The sequence below is a fragment of the Miniopterus schreibersii genome (genome assembly GCF_964146895.1).
Source record: "Miniopterus schreibersii genome assembly, chromosome: 14".
In the NCBI taxonomy this organism is placed as follows: Eukaryota; Metazoa; Chordata; class Mammalia; order Chiroptera; family Miniopteridae; genus Miniopterus; species Miniopterus schreibersii.
In genome coordinates this window covers 2,019,995-2,034,092 of record NC_138114.1, presented here as the reverse complement: position 1 = coordinate 2,034,092, position 14,098 = coordinate 2,019,995, and positions in this window count along the sequence as shown.

The window sequence follows — 14,098 nt, the reverse complement described above, 5'->3', positions numbered from 1 at the left end:
GCCAACCGCATCTGTTTTGCCAGCTGCTCCTATTAGACTCTGCCAGGAGGCGGCGCCAGGGGGAGCTCGGGGGCTGGGAAGGGAGCAGTCCTGCTCCTTCCTGTTTGCCTCTTGTCCCTGTGGGTCACCCAGCAACACTTTTTAGCCCTGGCTGAGGCAGGCCCTTAGCTGGCAGCACCCACTGAACTCAGTCTGCAGTTTTCCATCCCACTCTACCCTCCCCCCACCTACTGCAGAGACTGGCCCCCTAGGGGGGGTCCTCTCCAAGCTCTGAGTTCTAATCACTCCATTCTTCCTTAGAATCCTCTTTGAGCCCTTTCAGTTACACAGTTAACAACACTGTATCCAGTACAGAATCCCTTCTGTTAAATGCTCTCTGCACAAATAACTGATGTGGTTTCTGCCTCCCAATGGATCACTGACGAGGGGAAGGCTGGACCGGCACCGGCCTGCCTTACAGAGCCCCACAAAGGCCACTTGCACGGAAAGAACATGTGAGGGTGATGGGTGGGGGTGAGAAAGCCTACCTGCTCAAGCACGGTGAGGTTAGCCTGTGGGACGGAATCCAGCTCTGCCTCTTGTTCTCTGTGTGGCCTTGGGCAAGTTGCGTAGCCTCTCTATGCCTCAGTTTACCCACCTACAAAATGGGAATGATACCAGTCCTGACCTCACAGATTTGCTGTGTGTCTAATGATATGCTGTGTGAAAGGACTGGAAGATTGCCTGGCATAGCAATGCACGAACAGGCTGACTACCACCATGATCAGGATGGTGATGGTGATGGTCACAGGCTGACAGAGGGAGGAAGGAAACAATACACAGAACATGCCATTGCTCGCCCAAGGCCAGAGCCAGCAACCCCTGGCTACTACTGAGAGCCAACCTTGTAATAAGAAAGTGTATACTTGGCCCTCCAGACACTGAGCTGGTCAGCAGGGGAGCATGGGCAGACTTGGTGCACCGCCCTGGCCAATGCTCCAAACTCCTCCCGGAGCCTGGGAGGCATCCACCTCCAGCCTGGCTGACCTCTCTGTCCTCACTCAGGGTTTAGGGCTGAACTGAGCCTGTGGCCACACCTCCTTCCACATCCTCGGCTCCTCCAGTGCACTCTCCACTTGGAACAGAGCCCTTGGGCAGAAGCACTTGCTGATTGCCCTGCCCAAGAGCTGTCATGAGGTGTGCTCAGGCCAAGGGCGAGCCATTCAAACCGTGTGGAAGGAGGGGGCTAGGTGGACATGACCACTGCAGGGGCCTCAGCTCTGGGCGGTGCAGCCGCCAATCCAGGGAAACTCCTGGGAAAGCCTGAGAGACATGGAGGGAGGAGCAGGGAAGAGCTGGAAGCCGCATGGGGTGGTTTCCGTATGAAGTTACACAAGGACACGTGACATAATGCCCACCGACAATGCCTGGTAGGAGTCACAGGCAGGGGCTGGCCACCCCCATTCCCTGCACACATGGGCATCCTCTGCAGGAGCCCAGGCCAGCACCCCTCCACACACCCGCACGGTGGTTCTCTGCATCACTGTACACCGCACTTACCTGGAAGCTGAAGAATTACCTGTACCCTGCCTGTCCTCAAAACTTGGAGTTTCTGGGAGCAAGGTCCAAGTTTTAATAGGTTCTGGAAGCTCGAGCCCTATTCTCACTCTCACTGTCTCCAGTAGTCTAATATGCAGGGAGGTCTAAGGACAATTGACCTAAGGCCATGGTTTCCATGTGGCTAAAACATCAGAATGACCAGGGAGCTTTGAAAAACTCACAACATCCAGGCCCTATGCTGCGGACACACAGCTCCTCTCACAAAGGAGGCAGTGGCCCCACCAGCCACGGCCACGCAGGCTGCAGACGGGAACTTAATGTATAAATGAGTCATGACAGCCTGTGTGTATTAGCCTCTGGGCTGTTCATTGTTTTCACTGCAGGATGAGAGCCCTTAGCTCAAAACCCTGCCCAGGTCAAACTCAAATTTTTATACATCCAATTATTTTTAAAATAGTCCAAATAAGCATATTGCTAGCCTTTAGTAGACTGCCTGCTTTGCCTACCCCACCTCACCCAACAGCTGTTACCTAGTGATAAGATGGGGCCTTGCAGGTATAAGGATCCAAGCTCTGAGCTCTGATTCCCCACCTGCTGCTGCGCACACCTGAGACCCTCTCTGTTACCCTCCCCGGAGCTGCCTGGCCCCCTCCCCTCCCCCCTGAGGAGCAGCCCTGAGCTGCACAGTTCTCGTCCCACAGAAAACCTTATCCACTCATCACCCAGCAGAGCTCTATGTCCTGCTCCTTAATTATCCCTCAGTCCTCACGCCCCTATGCCACCGGGGCAGAAAGGGCAGGTGTGGACCTGGAGCCCACATCCAGCTGGGGCAGTGGCCCTTCCTAAGGCCCCAGGAAGGGGTGGGCTCGAGGCCCTGCTGGGGGCTGAGGGCAGGAGCAGCCCAGCCTGATGGGAACTGGGAAGCTACGGAAAAGGCTCCCCCCAGACCTGGAGCTTATCTGGTGCAGGGCTGAGGTGGGGCATCCACTGCTTTGTCTTCCAAATATTAGCCAGAGGCCTGGCCACAACACCGCAGGTAGATACACTCTTATAGAGAGCCAAGTTCTAATATTACCTGAGTGTAGTTCTGTTTAATCCTGCCCGTCCCTATACCATTGCCCTCCAAGTGTTGCCCCTTCGAAGGAAGTTTAATATCTAGGAATTTCTCATCTCGGGATTTTTTTGGCTGTTCTGTGTTCATTATATTAGATGAACTTTAGGAATAATTTGATTAAATGTTTAAATAAATAAAAGAAAACCCTGGCAATACTTTGACTGGAATTCTACGTATAGACAAACCAGGGGAGGGTCCCTGTCGTCCGTGTGGAGGGTGTGGAGTCTTCTTCCCTCCCTGGGGCACTGAAGGGGCTTGGGTGTGGCACTGTCAGCGACATTCCTGCCCGCTCCAAGCTTATGTTGAACTCTAGCTACTTAAAGAATCCCTCAGGCAGGCGAGAGTTGAATTCTGGCCGGGGGGGCTGCAGGTGGGCTTTGCTCATCAGGGCATCACGGGCTCAGGGCGCACGCCCGTTCCCGCGGACTCCCAGCGTTGGCTCCCCTCCCCCAGAGCGCGGGCTGCCTTCCCTTAAGGGTGCGCTTGCGGGAGCCTGGCACCCGTTCGGTGACTCCGAGCAGCAGCATAGAAGGGGGAGCTGTAAGTGGAGTCTAGATGGGACACTGGCCCGTCCCGGCACACTTCTTACTACCTCCCACAGGGCTTGGGGAGCCTCTGGAACAACTGCTGCCGAGTGAGTGAGCAAGACCGAGAGGCTGGGCCCTGAGGGTGGAGCTGAGGTCAGTGGCCTTGGAGCCGGCCAGCCCTCCCCTCCCGCCCTTCCCAGGGCCGCCTCTGCCTCCTCAGCCTTACCCCTTCTCCCCAACACTGGCGTCCTGTGAACACAGCCTCTGACCCTGGGTTCACATCCCCCCAGGGGCCTCAGAGTCCACCTCCTTGCCCTGTGTGTCCACCGCCCCGCCGGCCTCCCGCAGCCTCCGCTCCTGGGTCCGGCAGGTGTGTGTCCTGCGCAGGCCTGGCCCCGGCTCATCGCCTTCCCTCCCTTTCCCGCAAACGTCCAAGTCCGCCCCGTCCGCGCCGCAGGAGGTGGGCGGCTCCACGGCCGAGACGGGCGCGCGACACACCAAGGAGTCGCTCCACGCGCGGAGCAGCGAACACGCAGCAGGACGGCGCGACTCGCGGGGCGCCTGAGGGGCCAGCCCGGAGGGGGTCAGGCCGCTCCCGGACCCTGCGCCCCGAACGCCAGGCGCTCCGGCGGCGCCCAGCACCCGAAAGTCTCACGGCAGCAGCGTGGGGAGGCCCGCGGGCACCTGGCACGGGACGCGCACGGACCGGCGAGGGGCGGCAGCGCCTGGCAGCGGGGCGCGGGCCCCGAGTTCCCGCCGCGCCCCCGCGGGTCCCTGCCGAGCCCGGGCGCAGCCCGCAGCGCTTAGAAATGAAACCGCACCCGGCGCGGGAGGGGACGGGCGCGTGAGGGACCCTCGGTCCTCAACGCGAAAGCGCCGCGCCGCCCCCGACGGCAGAGCCTCTCGCGCGCCGCCGGGGCCGGGCGCTCCTGCGCCGTGCTGAGTGGACTCTGGCCTCGCTGCCGAAGCCTGAGACGGGGCGGGGGCTTCAGGGGTATTTTCTAATATTTATTTTTTCAAAAAGAATGGTAAACAAATGTGGCAGGCTGCCGTCACCTATCAGTCTAGATTGTGAACACACATTCGTTATTTTCTGTGCTTTTCCAATGTTTGACATGTTTTAAAATTTTTTTAAAATTTAAATATATTTTATACCCGTCCTTAGGGAGCTTACAGTTGCTGAGGCCGACGCGGAGGCGGCAGCGCCGCCGGGCGGCCCGCGGGCTGGGTGGGGCCAACCCCGGGCGGTCCCGGGTCGCCTGCGCGGGGCCCGCAGCCTCGGCTTCGCCCGGTCCAGGCGGAGGCGCCCGGTGCGCGCCCAGGCTGCTCTTCCCGGCTCTGGACAGTCAGGACCCGCCCCGCGGGGGGGGGGGGGGGGGGGGAGGGGGAGGGGAAAGCGGAGAGGAGGGGGAGGGAAGGGGGAGGGCAGGGGGAAGGGGAAGGAGATGGGGGAGGGGACGGGGGCGGGGAGGGGCGAGGGGGAGGGGGAGGGGGAGGGGAGGGGGGAGGGGAGGGGAAAGGGGAGGGGGAGGGGAAAGGGGAGAGGAGGGGGAGGGGCGGGGAGGGGAGAGGAAGGGGAGGGGCGGGGAGGGGCGAGGGGGAGGGGAAAGGGGAGGGGGGAGGGGAGGGGAAAGGGGAGAGGAGGGGGAGGGGAGGGGAGAGGAGGGGGAGGGGCGGGGAGGGGCGAGGGGGAGGGGCGGGGAGGGGCGAGGGGGAGGGGCGGGGAGGGGCGAGGGGGAGGGGAAAGGGGAGGGAAAGGGGAGGGGGGAGGGGAGGGGAGGGGGAGGGGAGGGGGAAGGGGAGGGGAGGGGGAGGGGAGGGGGGAGGGGAGGGGCGAGGGGGAGGGGGGAGGGGAGGGGAGGGGAAAGGGGAGGGGGGAGAGGAGGGGAAAGGGGAGGGGGAAGGGGAGGGGAGGGGGAGGGGAGGGGGAGGGGAGGGGGAGGGAAAGGGGAGGGGAAAGGGGAGGGGGAAGGGGAGGGGAGGGGCCGGGGCGAGGAGGCAGCTCCTGGGAGGCCCTGGGCGCCGGGGGCGGGAGGCCGGGCGCAGGGGGCGGGCCCAGAGGGGCGCAGGTGGGGAGCTGGGGCCCCGCTCGCGAGCGGAGGCGGCGGGGGGTCCCTACGGGAGCGGCGCCGCCCCCCTGAAGCCCGCGGCCGTCCCTGGGCCTGGAAGGGTCTGTGCCCCTCGTCGTTCCTACGACAGTGACTCGAGGGAACTGAGAGACGGGCCCCAAATACGGCGGCAGCGGTGCGGGCCGCCGCGCGGCTCTGGCAGCGGCTTCGTTGGCGGATCCCGTGGCCCCGGAGCCCAGGCCCCGCCCGGCTGAGCGGAGCCCGCGCGTCCCCGGGCGCAGGTGTCCTGGGGGCGGGCCCGCGGCCCCTGGCGCGAAGGGGCGACCGCCCCGCCGACCCCCGGACGGTCCTCCCCGAGCCAGGAGCCCGAGATGCGGCCCAAGGGTCGGAGCCCGGAGGCAAGGAAGAGGGACTAGAAAGGGCCCCGTACGGCCCCCGTGGCCCAGACCAAGCCCCCCGGAACCCCCTGTTCAAGGTTTGGATCTAGCCTCCGGCACCTCCTGCCCGCGTCAGTCCCCGCTCCCTCCCTGGCCCGGCTGGAAGCCAGCTCCGCCTCAAGGTCGAGGCCACGCCTGGCCCCCAGGCCCCTCCCCTGCCCGCGGGCCCGGCGCTAGCCTGAGACCTGCGCCTCCCCCGGGCCCCGCTGGGGTCACCGGGAGGCCCCCAGGCCAGCGCCCAGACGCCGCGGGGAGAAGGGGCGATGGCCTGCGCGGGGCCCGCCCGCGTCGGCGGGGAGCGTCCCCTCCGCCCGAAAGGCGCTGCCTTGCGCCGGCCACCCCCGGACGGCCTGAGCCCCGCCACCCCTGCGCCGCTTCTGCCTTCTCCTCTCACCGCCGCCAACACAGAAGTCGCCCCGCCAGGACACCAGGCCTTCCTGAGCCTCCCTCTCGGTGTCTCCTTATAAACGAGACACCCGGAGGGAGCGTCTTATTTGGGCAAAGGGAAAACAGCCGCCCTGTCCGCTGTCCCCAGCCTCTGCCTCTCGTTGTTTAATCCCACAGAGAGAACGGGGTGGCTGCAGAGAATCTGCTCCTGAGTTTCAGAAGGAACACCTCAGGAAAGCTCGACGGCAGCTGCTGTGAATCTTATGGCCCTTGCACAAGGGCACATTTTCTGACAGCCCCTGGTGGTTTTTGTCTTTGCACAAAGTGCTGCCCAGGAAGGATGTGGGGTGGGGGTGGGGGGCCCAGAGCTGGCCAGAAGTTCCCCCAGTCGCCCACCACCTCCAGGTGGGCACGGCGGGCGGAAGGGGAAGGGAGGCCGCAGAGTGGCCAAAGGCTGCTGTGAAGACGCCCCCCAGTGCATGGAGGCCCACCCGCCACCCCCACCCCAAAAGGCAGGCCTTGCAGCCTCCCGAGCTCGGAGGTGGTCCCTCCTGGGATGCGCCTGCGGCAGGGCTCCTGCGACGGCTTCCCGGCCGGGCCAGTCGCTGTGCAGGGCCTGTCCCGGGCTCTCGGGGAGGAGCCCACTGACGGGCGTGTACACTCAGGCGCGTCAGCACCGTAGAGCACAGTTGGTACCTAGAGGAGGACAGGGAGTCCCTGCGGCTTGGAAACCGACCCAACACCGCAGCACCTTCTGTGGCTGCAGAGCGAGACCACAGCCCACCTCCACCGGCAGAGGAAAGCGGACAGAACCAGAGGCTACCTGTGGGTGTCAGTCATTCTGTACCTGGGGGCGACAGGGCTGCGGAAAACTGGAAACAACGCTGTGGCATCAGGCTGAGCCCCGGAGTCTGAGGGACCCCATCCCAGGGAGAAGCTGGCAGGAGCCGGCGCTCACCCGGGGCTGAGCCCGACTGCAGGTTATGTCCTTTCCCCCCACCCCCCACGCCCACACCCCCATGCACACCCCTATAGGCCTGGGCACACCCCTCCACACACACAGCCCCACCACACACAACACATGCACACACCGCGCACACATCAGACAGACACGCACAAAAAAACTCCCCTCTTAGGAAGGCCAACTGCTGTCTCTGGTGCCCTTTGTGTCATAAAATGGGGTGTAACTCACCAGAGGACAAGGGTCGGCTTTGCTGGACAGCCCCCCACAGACTCAGCGCCCTGCTTGAGTGTGACTGAGGGGAAGGCCCCGGGTGGTGCTGGGCTCAGCGGCATCGGGGCTTGGCTGTGCCCTGCCCCTGCGGGCTCGGGCCTGTTGCACGTGCTCTGGGGCAGGGACGAAGGCGGCAGCTCCGGGGACTGGCCTCCGCTGGACCCGAGGGAAGGCCGCCAGGGCGGCCCTCGAGCCCCTGCAGCCCGCTCCGGCCCCTGGGGCTCAGGGCTGCACAGCGGGAGGCACCCCCCCCCCGGGTGCCTCTAGGGTTTCCGTGGTGGGAGCCTCAGGTTTTAAGTGGTCAGTTGGCAACTAGGCACTTTCACAAGAACACGGCCGTTTAGGGGTCAGTGCAGAAAACCAGCTCTGTAATTAGGGGCCTTTCGGGGGACTCGGGCTCAGGACTGAGACCAGGAAGCCTCATCGCGGTGGGTCCTGCGGGGTGGGCGCAGGCTGGGGGCCGGGGCCGCGGGCCCCCAGGTCCGGCTGCTCCCCCGGAGCCGCGTCCCGTGGGGGGGGGGGGGGCGGAGCTGACGCTGCAGGGGGCACGGGCGGGTCCAGGGGGCACGGGGGGGAGGGGGCTCGGGCGGGTCCAGGGGGCACGGGGGGAGGGGGGGGCGGAGCTGACGCTGCAGGGGGCACGGGCGGGTCCAGGGGGCACGGGGGGGGGGGGGGGGCGGAGCTGACGCTGCAGGGGGCACGGGCGGGTCCAGGGGGCACGGGGGGGGGGAGGGGGCTCGGGCGGGTCCAGGGGGCACGGGGGGGGGAGGGGGCTCGGGCGGGTCCAGGGGGCACGGGGGGGGGAGGGGGCTCGGGCGGGTCCAGGGGGCACGGGGGGGGGGGCGGAGCTGACGCTGCAGGGGGCACGGGCGGGTCCAGGGGGCACGGGGGGGGGGGGGGGCGGAGCTGACGCTGCAGGGGGCACGGGCGGGTCCAGGGGGCACGGGGGGGGGGGGGGGCGGAGCTGACGCTGCAGGGGGCACGGGCGGGTCCAGGGGGCACGGGGGGAGGGGGCCCGGGGCCGGGAGGGAGGAGGCCGGGCCCTGGCCTCGGGGCGGCAGCCCGAGGGGCCGGCGGAGCCCCCTAGAGGTTCGGGCCGGAACTGACACCCGGAAGGCTGGGCCTGGAAGCGGGGCGCAAAACAGAGGCCCAGCCTTTGCCCTAAGGGGTCAGAACCCACAGGCCCTCCGCGCGGCTCCCGCAGAGGCGGCCTGGGGTATGGAGGGGAGAGTACTTTGAAGTCATTTGGACCCGATTTCAAATCTCGGTGCACTGCTTCCAGCCACGTGACATGATCAGGTACCTCTTCCTCCCGGGGGCCTTAATTCCCTCCTCTGTAGACAGTCTACAGATTGGCCTCTGCCACACAGGTCTCTCTGTGGAAGCACCTTGCACCCCTGGAGCTCCCTCTCCTGGCTGGTCACAAGCAGCTTCCCAGGGACCCCACACTGAGGCAGGGGGACCCTCTTCCCTTTCCACAGCCTCACCCTGTGGGAAAGGTGTCCAGGATGAGTCCGACCATGCTTACCCACACAGCCTACGGCAGGGACACAGCCACCAAGGGAGGGTCAGCCTGCTGGTTCCAGTCCCTGCAGCCCACACCCTGGAGGCCAGCTCCAGTTCTACCTCTGGGAGTCCTGACTCAGCTGAGGCCAGTCCAGGTTGAGAGCTGGTGGCCTCCAAGAGCCTGGGGAAGTGGCCCCAGCCAAGTGCCTGACACAGGATAGCACAGGGAAAAGGGTCTTCCTACCCCATCCCCTACAGACAGCCCCACTAATTCTGAGCTAGGCAGGGACTGGCAGCCTCCTGTGGGAGAAGTAGCCATGCTTTGTCCCGGGCTGAAGAACGGCGGACAGGCCAAGCAGGTGGATGCAGCATTGTCTCCCCCTGAGTTGCCCCAACAGGCTCAGGCCCTGTCCTGCAGCCCAGAAGAAACAAAGCAGGGCTGTCCCCTGCTGGAGGCTCAGGCCTGAGAGGTAAGGCAACCACCACTCCCAAGGGCCAGGGCAAGACCCAGAAATTTCTGCGTTGGACTGAGTTGTCCCAGTGACAGGCTTAGGGGCGGGGCAGATGCCCCCCCCCCCTGCCTGGCACAGGGGAGGCAGGCTGGGTGACCAGCGCAGGCTCTCCTCTGGGTGGTTAGTGTTTTTATTCTCTCCCTTTGCTCCCAGAACTGAACAAGTGGGTGCTGGTACCACGTGAAAGGGCACAGGAGTGGACAGCAGAGCCTGAGCGCTGGCCCTGTGTCCCCCTCCCCCCACCAGTGCTCCCTACACTGCAGTCCTGGGAGGAAAACACAGCGGGCAGCACCCAGGCCAGGGCTGGGCACACCCCAGACCTGGCTTAGTCCTAAGGCAAAGAGGGGTGAATGGGACCCTGAAGTGAGGACTCAGAGGCTCCAGACCACAGGCAAGACGGGGACTGAGCCTGACACATGGTACCCTGCCAAAGATAAGCATGTACACTCACACATGTACACACTAAAACAAAGGGACACAGAGAAACACATACACACGGAAACATGCAAACACAAACACAGAAACTTATGCATGAACACACAATCACAGACACATGCATGAACACATACACAGAAACATGCACACTAACAATACACACAGAGAGACAAGAGATACGTGTAAACACAGAGAAGCCCCCCCCCCAGGCTCCATCTACTCATTCCACAACCAGAAGACTTCAGGGACACCACAGGGTGACCCCATGGGACCCCGAGGGTACACACATGCATCTGAGGCCTGCAGCTGCCTTCTTGGCACATTAGCTGGCAGAACTTCTAATGCTTTTAAATAAAACACGTTTTGAAGGTCAAGTTCAAGCATTCCTGCCTGTTACCCAAAGTTTTAAATACTGTGTGTCACACAGTCAAACACAGTATTACAACCCTAACCAGCTACTTGTCTCCACATCCCTGGCCCTGTTTTCACAGGAGCTGTAGACTCGAGCCTTGTGACCCATCATTTTTTTTTTTTTTTTAATTATACCTTTATTGATTTCAGAGAGAGGAAGGGAGAGAGAGAGAGACATCCACGATGAGAGTCATTGACCGGCTGCCTCCTGCACGCCCCCTACTGGGGAGCCCGCAACCCGGGCCTGTGCCCCGACAGGGAATTGAATCCCGATCGCCTGGATCCCAGGTCCACCGAGAATTGAACCTCGATCTCCTGGATCCCCAGTGGATGCTCGGCCGCTGAGCCACGCCCGGGGGGCCCCATCATTTTCTATAGATGCCGGGGCTGAGGGCGCTGGGCCCTGGGGAACTGCTGCTCCCTGCAGCCGCGGGGCAGGGCCGAGGGGTCCCTTGGCTCTCCACCGCGCGGCCCTGCGTGACCTGTGGGCCTGCCCTGGCCGCCCAGCCAAACAGAATCCCACAGGCCTGGCTGGTGGCGCAGCCGGTTGGAGTGTCGTCCAGCTCGGGTTTCAGGATCGATTCCCAGTCCAGGCGCCTCTGGGAGGCGAGGGTCAATGTTTCTCTCTCACATGTTTCTCTCTCTCTACCTCTCTCTAAAAAATCAATAGAAAACATATCCTCCCATGAAGATTTAAAAGCACCACCACCCAGAACCCGTACCCCCCGTCTGTCCTGCTGGTTGCGGGGCGCGCGTCGCCTTTTCAGGGCGCGTTTATCTCACTCGCCTTATTTGTCTCACTGCTTTCCTGTCTTTCCCACCCGAACGCAGGTTTCCCGAGGGGAGGGGTTTGCGTCCCGCCCCGCAGGGACCCCTGGCCTCTCAGCAGCCACGGCCTCCGGGGAGCAGCCCCCAGTCCGGGCGCCGCGGGGGGGGGGGGGCGGGGCCGGGAGGGGGCGTGAGCGCGGGCGGGGCGCTGTCCCCGACCCCTGGGCCCCGCGTGCCTCTGGGCTAGGGCCGGAGCCCCGCAGCCTCACGCGGGTAAGGCCCGGCCCGCGCCCGCGCTCCTAAAGCGGGGGGTTCGAGGGCAGGTTCCAGAAGCTGCCCGTGCGGCCCGTTCCTCTGCGCGGCAGGTCCCCGAGCGCCGCTGCAGCAGCCCGGCCCCGCAGCCCCCAGCCCGCAGCCCGCAGCCCGCAGCCCGCAGCCGGCCCCGCAGCCCGCAGCCCCCAGCCCGCAGCCCAGCCCCGCAGCCCGCAGCCCCCATCCCCCAGCCCGCAGCCAGCCCCGCAGCCCGGCCCCGCAGCCCGCAGCCCCCATCCCCCATCCCCCATCCCGCAGCCCGCAGCCCGCAGCCCGGCCCCGCAGCCAGCCCGGGCGGGTCCCCGCGTCCGAGGGCAGGGCTGAGGCTCACGACCCTTCAGTTGGCACCGCTGCGCCCAGCCCGGGCCCCAGCTCCCAGGAGGAGGTGGGCAGTCCAGCGGGCACGCGAAGCCCCGGGGGCGACCCGCCTGCCTGCGGCTCCGGGGCCCCTGCGCCCGCCTCCGCCTCCGCCCTGTGACCCCCTCGGGGGGCCCGCGCCTCCCGCCCCGGAGCAGCTCCCTGAAGCCCGGCCTGCTCCCGACGGCGGTGTGCCCTGTACGCCTCCCACCTCGGGTGTCCTCGGTGTCAGAAGAGACGTCCAGGCTCAATGGAATACCCCCTGAGGTGCCCTGGCGACCGGGAGGGTGCCCAGGACCCGAACTCGGCCCGGCCCGCCCGCCCCGGGAGCCGCGCGCCCTCGTGTGGCTGCGCCTGGAAACGCAGGTCCTGGAACTGGGCCACCAGGCTCGGGGAGGGGGAGGGGAGCGCGGTGGGAGGGTCACCGAGGGGCGGGGGAGGAGGGAGGAGACCCCGGGAGCCCCTCGACGGGCCTCACTCGAGTTGGAAGGTCTCTGGCAGATCTGGATCTCCTGGGACAGACACCACCTGAAGAGCATCCCCCTGCGGGAAGCTGCCGGGTGGCACGAACCCTACTCCTGAACCCCACGGTCCCTCTTCCACTTGGGGGCTCACATACCACCTAGTGGCTCAGGACTTTGCCCTCCCAGGAGACCTGTGGTCTGAGCAGGGCGCCCCGAAGATTCAGAGGTGGTCCTACAGAGATGGCCGGGAGCAACAGGCAACAAGCCAGGCACCCCACTTTCCCCAGGGGCTCATTTAGCAGGACTTCGGAAGTGCCCGCCGCGAGCCAGGCACCCGCGAGGCTCCGAGGCTGTGTCCTCTGCAGTGACGAGGTTTTCAACTCCTCCGTGAAAGCTCAGACCTGCCCACGGGCCAGGCCGCGGCGGACCCTGTGCGCCCGCCGGTCCTTCAGCCTGGAGCCCAGGAGGGCCCCGCGCCCGGCTCCTGCCCCGCGCCCCGCGCCCCGCGCCCCGCGCCCCGCGCCCCGCGCCCCGCGCCCCGCGCCCCGCGCCCCGCGCCCCGCGCCCGGCTCCTGCCCCGCGCCCCGGCGGCCACCCCCGGCTCCTGTCGCAGGAGCGACGCACCTGCCCCGGGGTCGCCGCGAGGCGAAGGCCGGCCGTGGGCGCCCGTCAGCTGGGCGGGCTCCGGTGCCCGGGGGGCGGCCCCTGCGGAGCCCCTCCAGGGCCGCCTCGCAGCGCCGCCCGTCTGCCCCGGCGCCTGATGCGGCCTTTTGCAGATGTTTGCAAAAAAACCAAAAACCCAACCAAATGAACAGATTTAAATCTTTGTGGAAAAAATATACTAGTAGTAACATTATGAAAGTCAATGTTGAGAAGGCAATTATAATTAGGAACTTTTTATTGACTACACCAACATTTTCAGGAAAGAGTTTACATCCAGTTTTACAATTCGTTTTACAAGCGCGTTGTAATATACAGTATTTATACTTTGAACTTTTTTTTTTTTAAATCAATGGGAAAAACAATACTGCACATAACGATTGTGGTGTTTTTGTCTTTAGTTAGTAATGACTTAGGGACTTTTAAGTTCTTCAGGTCAGTGTTATCTTGTTATGGCGATGCTTTACCAAGGGAAAATGGATAGCTTTTCCTCAACAGAGTGAAAGCAGATGATGGATCTTTAATTAGTAGCATAATTGCAGATTGCTGCCCACCGTCCTAATCATTTATTCAAGTGTATTCTTTCACATTACTGCAGCAGAAAAACGGAAAGGTGTGGAAAGAAAATTAGAAAATCTAATTTAAGCATCAGAATTAAAAAAAGCAAGGCCATCATCCCCAAGGAAAGTACCAGGTATTTGTATTACAGCTGTTAAGCACTTTCAAATGTGTGCATAAGCATGCAAACGAAGTTCTAAACACAGAACCGCTGTGGAACAGTGAGAGTGAACTGAAATGTGCTGCAGTCCCGCTGGTCGTCACACAAGCCTACGTGATTACAAATTACAGCCCCAGTGCCCTGGAGCCCAGGAGCCCATCAGGACAGCCCTACCAGGAGAGTGGCCGGTGTGTACCACCACCTGCGCCGCCCGGGAGACAGAGGGATAGGTGTGGGGGGATCGTGGTCTCTGTGATGCAGTGAGTAAAGTACTTCTTAAGTCAATGAATACTTCCTGGGTCAATGAAACATTCAAAAAAGTTGGTGCTTTAATGGGAAAAGTGACATGCTGAGGATATAGTTCCGTAGACGGCTGTACTTCAAACAGCAACAATTAGATTTATTTCAACAAAAAAGCCACGCCCAATAGGAGGCATTTTGCTATTTCAGGCACAGCTCCAAGCAATTAAGCTCATTTAAAGTGCAAATCTGATATTTTCTTTCATATTTTGGTTTTTACTTGTTAAAATACTTAGTAGGTCCCCTAATATCTATATAAATACAATAAACAGTAGTCTATATTCCTGAAAATATTGCACAAATTAAAATGAGACTACCAAAGACAAATGTTAGAGGCTCTCAGTCTTT